Raw genomic sequence first — 6,000 nt, 5'->3', positions numbered from 1 at the left:
CTACAACTACCTGAAGGGAGGTTGTAGCCAGGTGGGGGTTGGTCTCTTCTCCCAGGCAACCAGCACCAGAACAAGGGGACACAGTCTCAAGCTGTGCCAGGGGAAGTTTAGGCTGGAGGTGAGGAGAAAGTTCCTCACTGAGAGACTGGCCATTGGGATGTGCTGCCCAGGGAGGTGGTGGAGTCACCATCCCTGGAGGTGTTCAAGAGGGGACTGGACGTGGCACTTGGAGCCATGGTTTAGTTAGTCATGAGGTGTTGGATGATAGGTTGGACTTGATGATCTCTGAGGTCTTTTCCAACCTTATTGATTCTATGCACACAGAGCTCGAGGTGAAGCCTCACCGGTGCTGAGGACAGGGCAGAATGAGAGCCCTGGTTTCACACAGAATGAGTAAAAGCCAACCAAGATTTTCATATTTCACACACTTGGGGTTATTTTCATGAACCACTTGAGGACTGCCACTGTCCTGGGATTAGCCCTGCTAGATAACTTGTGCTTTTTTTTTTGTCTTTTGCAGCCACAGAACAAAAATATTATGGTTACACACAAAACCAGGACTTTGAGTCAGCCAACTGCCAAGGAAGGGAGGAAGGCAGAGTCCTGCCACAGTCACAGCCAGCACTGCTGTTGGGCAGCTTCTGCACTCATGGAGTGGAGCTACAGTGATTTAATGACAAAGTTATGGTGGTAGAAACATAGCTTAAATAATGACAGGTAGTTGTGGGGTGACTGTCACCCAGACAGAGCAGAGAGGCACCAGTCCCAGCCCAACGTGGGCAGCAGGGCTGGACAGACAGCCAGACCTGCATCCACTTCTGGAGCCTCTGTTACAGGAAGGATCTGGAGGTGCTGGAAGGTGTCCAGAGAAGGGCCACAAGGATAAGCAGAGGGCTGGAGCTGCTCTGCTAGGAGGACAGACTGAGGGAGTTGGGGCTGTTCAGTCTGCAGAAGAGAAGGCTCTGAGGAGACCTAATTGTGGCCTTCCGGTGTCTGAAGGGGGCTACAAGAAAGCTGGGGAGGGACTTTTAAGGGTGTCAGGGAGTGATAGGACTGGGGGGAATGGAACAAAACTAGAAATGGGTAGTTTCAGATTTTGAGGAACTTCTTCCCCATGAGGGTGGTGAGACACTGGCACAGGTTGCCCAGGGAGGTGGAGGAAGCCTCAGCCCTGGAGGTTTTGAAGGCCAGGCTGGATGTGGCTGTGAGCAACCTGATCTAGTGTGAGGTGTCCCTGCCCATGGCAGGGGGGTTGCAACTGGCTGATCCTTGAGGTCCCTTCCAACCCCAACAATTCTATGATTCTGTGACCTCCCAACTTGAGTCCCAGGCCAGCTTGCAAGGCAAAGTTCTTCATTCCATTAAACGCAGGTTGATTTCTGCCCTTAAACCGTTCAATAAGCTTCCCTGGAGTATCCACTGTGGTTTCCATGGAATTTTCCACTTTACAATGAGATGAAAATATGCCTGATCTCTTCCTAGCATGTTAGCAAACAGTGAAGGAAAACAACAGAAGCCTGCAGGAGAAAACATTTTAGCTGTTTTGCGAAGGCATAAAAAAATCAGTGACACAAAAGAGTCCGTATCAAACATCTTAAAGATCCAGCCCACAATTTCTCTTCTCATTATGGGGCGTATTTAACAAAGCCAACAACTCCCTTGAAGCAGATGCAGCTATCTATAGCTAGCAAGCAAATGGTGTAAAGCCTGCTCTGAGACAGCATTTCAGGCAGCACTTAATAAACTGGCACAGTTTAGGTGGTGTTTGCCACACCATGCAGGGTCTGCAGGATCAGATCTCTCAAAGCTGCAGATTAAAGGTGGGGTGGACTTTTTAAAGAGCTTTGTCCTGTCTGAAAAGCTTGAAATGAAGAGGGGCTGAGAGACCTGGGGCTGTTTAGTCCTGAAAAGACTGAGAGGAGATCTGATCATGCCCAACTGTCTGCATGAATGTGAAGGCAGTGAGAACCGAGAACTGCGAGAGAGAATCCAACAGAGAGCCATGAGGATGCTTAGGGGACTTAAGCATCTGCCCTGTGCAGAGAGACTGAGAGCCCTGGGGCTGTTTAGTCCTGAGAAGGCTGAGAGGGGATCTCAGCAATGTGTACAAATATCTGAGGGGTGGGTGTCAAGTGGAGAGGGCCAAGCTCTTTTCAGTGGTCTGCACTAATAAGACAAGAAACAATGAACACAAACTTGAACACAGAAGGTTTCACCTCAACATGAAGAGCAACTACTTTACAGTGAGGTTGATGGAGCACTGGAACAGGCTGCCCAGAGAGGTTGTGGAGTCTCCTCCTCGGGATGCATTCCTGTGTGGACTACCCTGGGTGATGCCTGGTGCCACTGGCAAAATTGGTGCAAGGTAAGCCAACGACTCCATAACAGCATCCACAGCAGGCCCAGAATTTAGGAGCAATTAATTCCATTTCTGTTCTTTCATTTCATAGTAGCTTTGACCCTAGTACCTGATTCTACTTCAAAGCACCAAGGAACATTCCAGTGTGGTGATGCTTTGTGACGTTGCTGGTCAACAACACAGCAGCTCTGTGCTGACTTAACTGGGAATGATAAAAAAGGGCTCCTAGCACTTGTTAAACTTTGCTAATAAGAAGCAATCCTGTTCTAAGGAGGATTTCACCTCTCTCTTCATTTGCAGGTGAATGAAAACCTCTCTCATTCCTACTCCCTCTTTTGCAGACACTGTCACTAGCATCCTTCCACACCACAGCAACAGCCCTGGCTGAAATAACTACATGAAACCATCTGGGTTCTGCGTGGGGAAATCTCTCTTGTGAGGCTTTCCCCATCTAGAGTCAAGTGAAACTTGGCAGATGGCAGAATAAACCAGACACATTTTAAACACTTTTAATGATTCCTGAGAATGAGAATAAACACCATGCCCCCCTAAACTAGTAAACAACTTTTCCTCAATGTTTGACACTCAGCTGTTATTCAGAATGGAAAGTGCATGCCACTGCAAGCCAATATGATTGAACTGATCTGGGGCAAAATCACCAGCATAACAAAAAAAGTGAAGAGTCTGAGGTTTGGCTGGACTTTTGGCTTTAAATTAATGATTCATGGAATCACAGAAACGTTCAGGTTGGAAGAGACCCTCAGGATCACCAAGTCCAACCCAGAAGCCTGCTCTGCAAGGGTCACCCTAAAACCATAGCCCCAAGCACCACATCCAAGCCACCTTTAAACACATCCAGGCTTGGTGATTCCACCCCCTCCCTGGGCAGCACATTCCAATGCCTGACCACTCTGGCTGGGAAAAAGTTTTCCTACTGTCCAGTCTGAACCTACTCAGGGGCAGCTTCAGGCCATTCCCTCTTGTTCTATCACTAATTACCTGTGAGCAGAGGCCAGCACCAAGCTCTCCACAGCCTCCTTTCAGGTAGTTGTAGACAGCAACAAGGTCTCCCCTCAGCCTCCTCTTTTCCCCAGCTCCTTCAGTTGCTCTTCATTAGATTTCTTCTCCAGGCCCTTCCCAGCTTCCTTGCCCTCCTCTGCACTGGCTCCAGCACCTCCACATCTCCCTTGTATTGAGGTGCCCAAAACTGGACACAATACTCAAGGTGTGGCCTCCCCAGAGCTAAGTCCCAGGGGACAATCTCCTCCCTGCTCCTGCTGGACACAGAATTTCTAATCCCAGCCAGGGCTCCTAGATTCATAGAATACCAGGTTGGAAGGGACCTCAAGGACCATCCAGTCCAACCTTTCAGGGTAAGACTAGAGTTTAAATGAGATGGCCCAGCACCCTGTCAAGACTTTCACTCTTTTTGCCTGTGTAATGAGGCAAGGACACGGAACATGTTGTCTCAATCTCTCCATGTCTCAATGTGGTGGTTTGAGCCTTAACTGGGAGCTCAGATAGGAGCGAGGCTGAGAATCCCTCCCCTACTCCCTCGTCCTCCCTCTCAACAGAGAGGGGAGAAAAAGGAAGGAGCAAATCCACCAAACAATCATTTGGAGTCGGCTTGGAAGTAGAGAGTTAAAGAGTTGTCTTTAAACAATATATATATAAAACAATAACAGGCAAGGTTCACAAGGGCAAGGAACAAGGATGGATGGGAGTGGGACAAAAGAAGAGAATAATACAAAACCAGTCTCTCTCTGAGGAGGCACAGAGGCAGCAGGGAGAAGGATCAGGTCCGGCCATGTGGCTGAGGAGCAGGAGGGCAGCTGCAGTAGCTCTCATCCAGCAGAGGCAGGAGCCAAAAGGAGATCCTACAGCTACGATGTCCTGCTTTTATACCCTAGCTGGGCAGGGAGGGGGGAGCTTCCCAGGGGGGAAACGCCCTGCAGGGAGGGTAAAGTACCCGCAAGCCCTCCCCCCTGCTTTGTGTTGTTTGTTCCCAGGATGGGTGTTAACCACCACGCTCAATGACCTCAATGATATGATTACAATATTTGAATAAATAAGGGAAAAGTATCAGGAGTCTTGCCATCAATTTCAGTGGGAGTGCAACGTCAGGAGCTTGGCTTTTTGAAGGACTGGGAGCCAGGGCTATCCTGGAAAGCTGCATTTTACATTTCTGGGTGTACACTTACATCTCCTGAGTGTCCTGTAAGATCACTCGTTCTGCCTATTCACAACACAGGACTTCATACATTTTTGTAACCACTTTTTTTCTCTCTCTCTGTCATCTCACCTGGCTCTGCTGCTACTTCCTAGCCCTTAAATGAACAGCTCTTCCTGATCTCTTTCCCCAGCAGGGAACACGTACTTCCTCATCACAAGCCTTGCCCACCACCACCAAGTATGTCTTTGATTATCTGCTTGCCAGCAAGAGCTTGAAACACAAACATATCCATTTCTCCCTCTAGCACTGACTATCCCTGGAAATTTTACTTTTTCCATAGAAATTTCAGAAACAAAACAGTCCCCAACCCCCCCACCCCCATGGCACTGGATTGTACCTTATTTTAGTTACTCTGGTACTGGAATGTCACAGAATCACAGAACATCTTTGGTTGGAAGAGACCTCAAAGCTCATCCAGGCCAACCTTCAACCCAGCGCTGCAAGGTCACCACTAAACCATGCCCCTAGGCACAAAGTCCACACTCTGTTTAAACACCTCCAAGGATGGCAACTCCACCACTGCCCTGGGCAGACCATTCCAATGTTTGATAACCCTTGCAGTGAAGAAATATTTCCTAATGTCCAGCCTAAATGGCCCATCCAAGCACTGGCAGTTGGCAGACCCAGGGACAGCACTGGGAAGTGACTTCCCTGGGTGCCTTTGGGTGTGTGGGAGCTTGATCAGAGCTTGCAGCTGTGGAATAAATTAAACTGGAGAGGACACGGGGCATGATGTCCCTCTGCTGCCCTTCACCCCTCACCCCATCACCCTCAGGCACAGCTTCACTGCTCCACTCTTTCATCTTTCCAGCAGCCCAAAAGGTATCACAGTAGTATCACAGTATCACTAAGGTTGGAAGAGACCTCGAGGATCATCAAGTCCAACCTGTCACCACAGACCCCATGACTAGACCATGGTACCAAGTGCCACGTCCAATCTCCTCTTGAACACCTCCAGGGACAGTAACTCCACCACCTCCCTGGGCAGCACATCCCAATGACGAATGACTCGCTCGGTGAAGAACTTTCTCCTCACCTCAAGTCTAAACCTCCCCTGGCACAGCTTGAGACTGTGTCCTCTTGTTCTGGTGCTGGTTGCCTGGGAGAAGAGATCAACCCCTTCCTGGCTACAACCACCTTTCACGCAGTTGTAGAGGGCAATGAGGTCACCCCTGAGCCTCCTCTTCTCCAGGCTAAACAACCCCAGCTCCCTCAGCCTCTCCTCACAGGGCTGTGCTCAAGGCCTCTACCCAGCCTTGTTGCCTTTCTCTGGACACGTTCAAGTGTCTCAATGTCCTTCTTAAACTGAGGGGCCCAGAACTGGACACAGGACTCAAGGTGCAGCCTAACCAATGCAGAGTCCAGGGGCACAATGACTTCCCTGCTCCTGCTGGCCACACTATTCCTA

The sequence above is a fragment of the Melanerpes formicivorus genome, unplaced genomic scaffold, assembly GCF_026170545.1.
Source record: "Melanerpes formicivorus ecotype bairdi unplaced genomic scaffold, bMelFor1.0.p_v2 SCAF_97, whole genome shotgun sequence".
In the NCBI taxonomy this organism is placed as follows: domain Eukaryota; kingdom Metazoa; phylum Chordata; class Aves; order Piciformes; family Picidae; genus Melanerpes; species Melanerpes formicivorus.
This window is presented reverse-complemented; position numbering follows the sequence as displayed.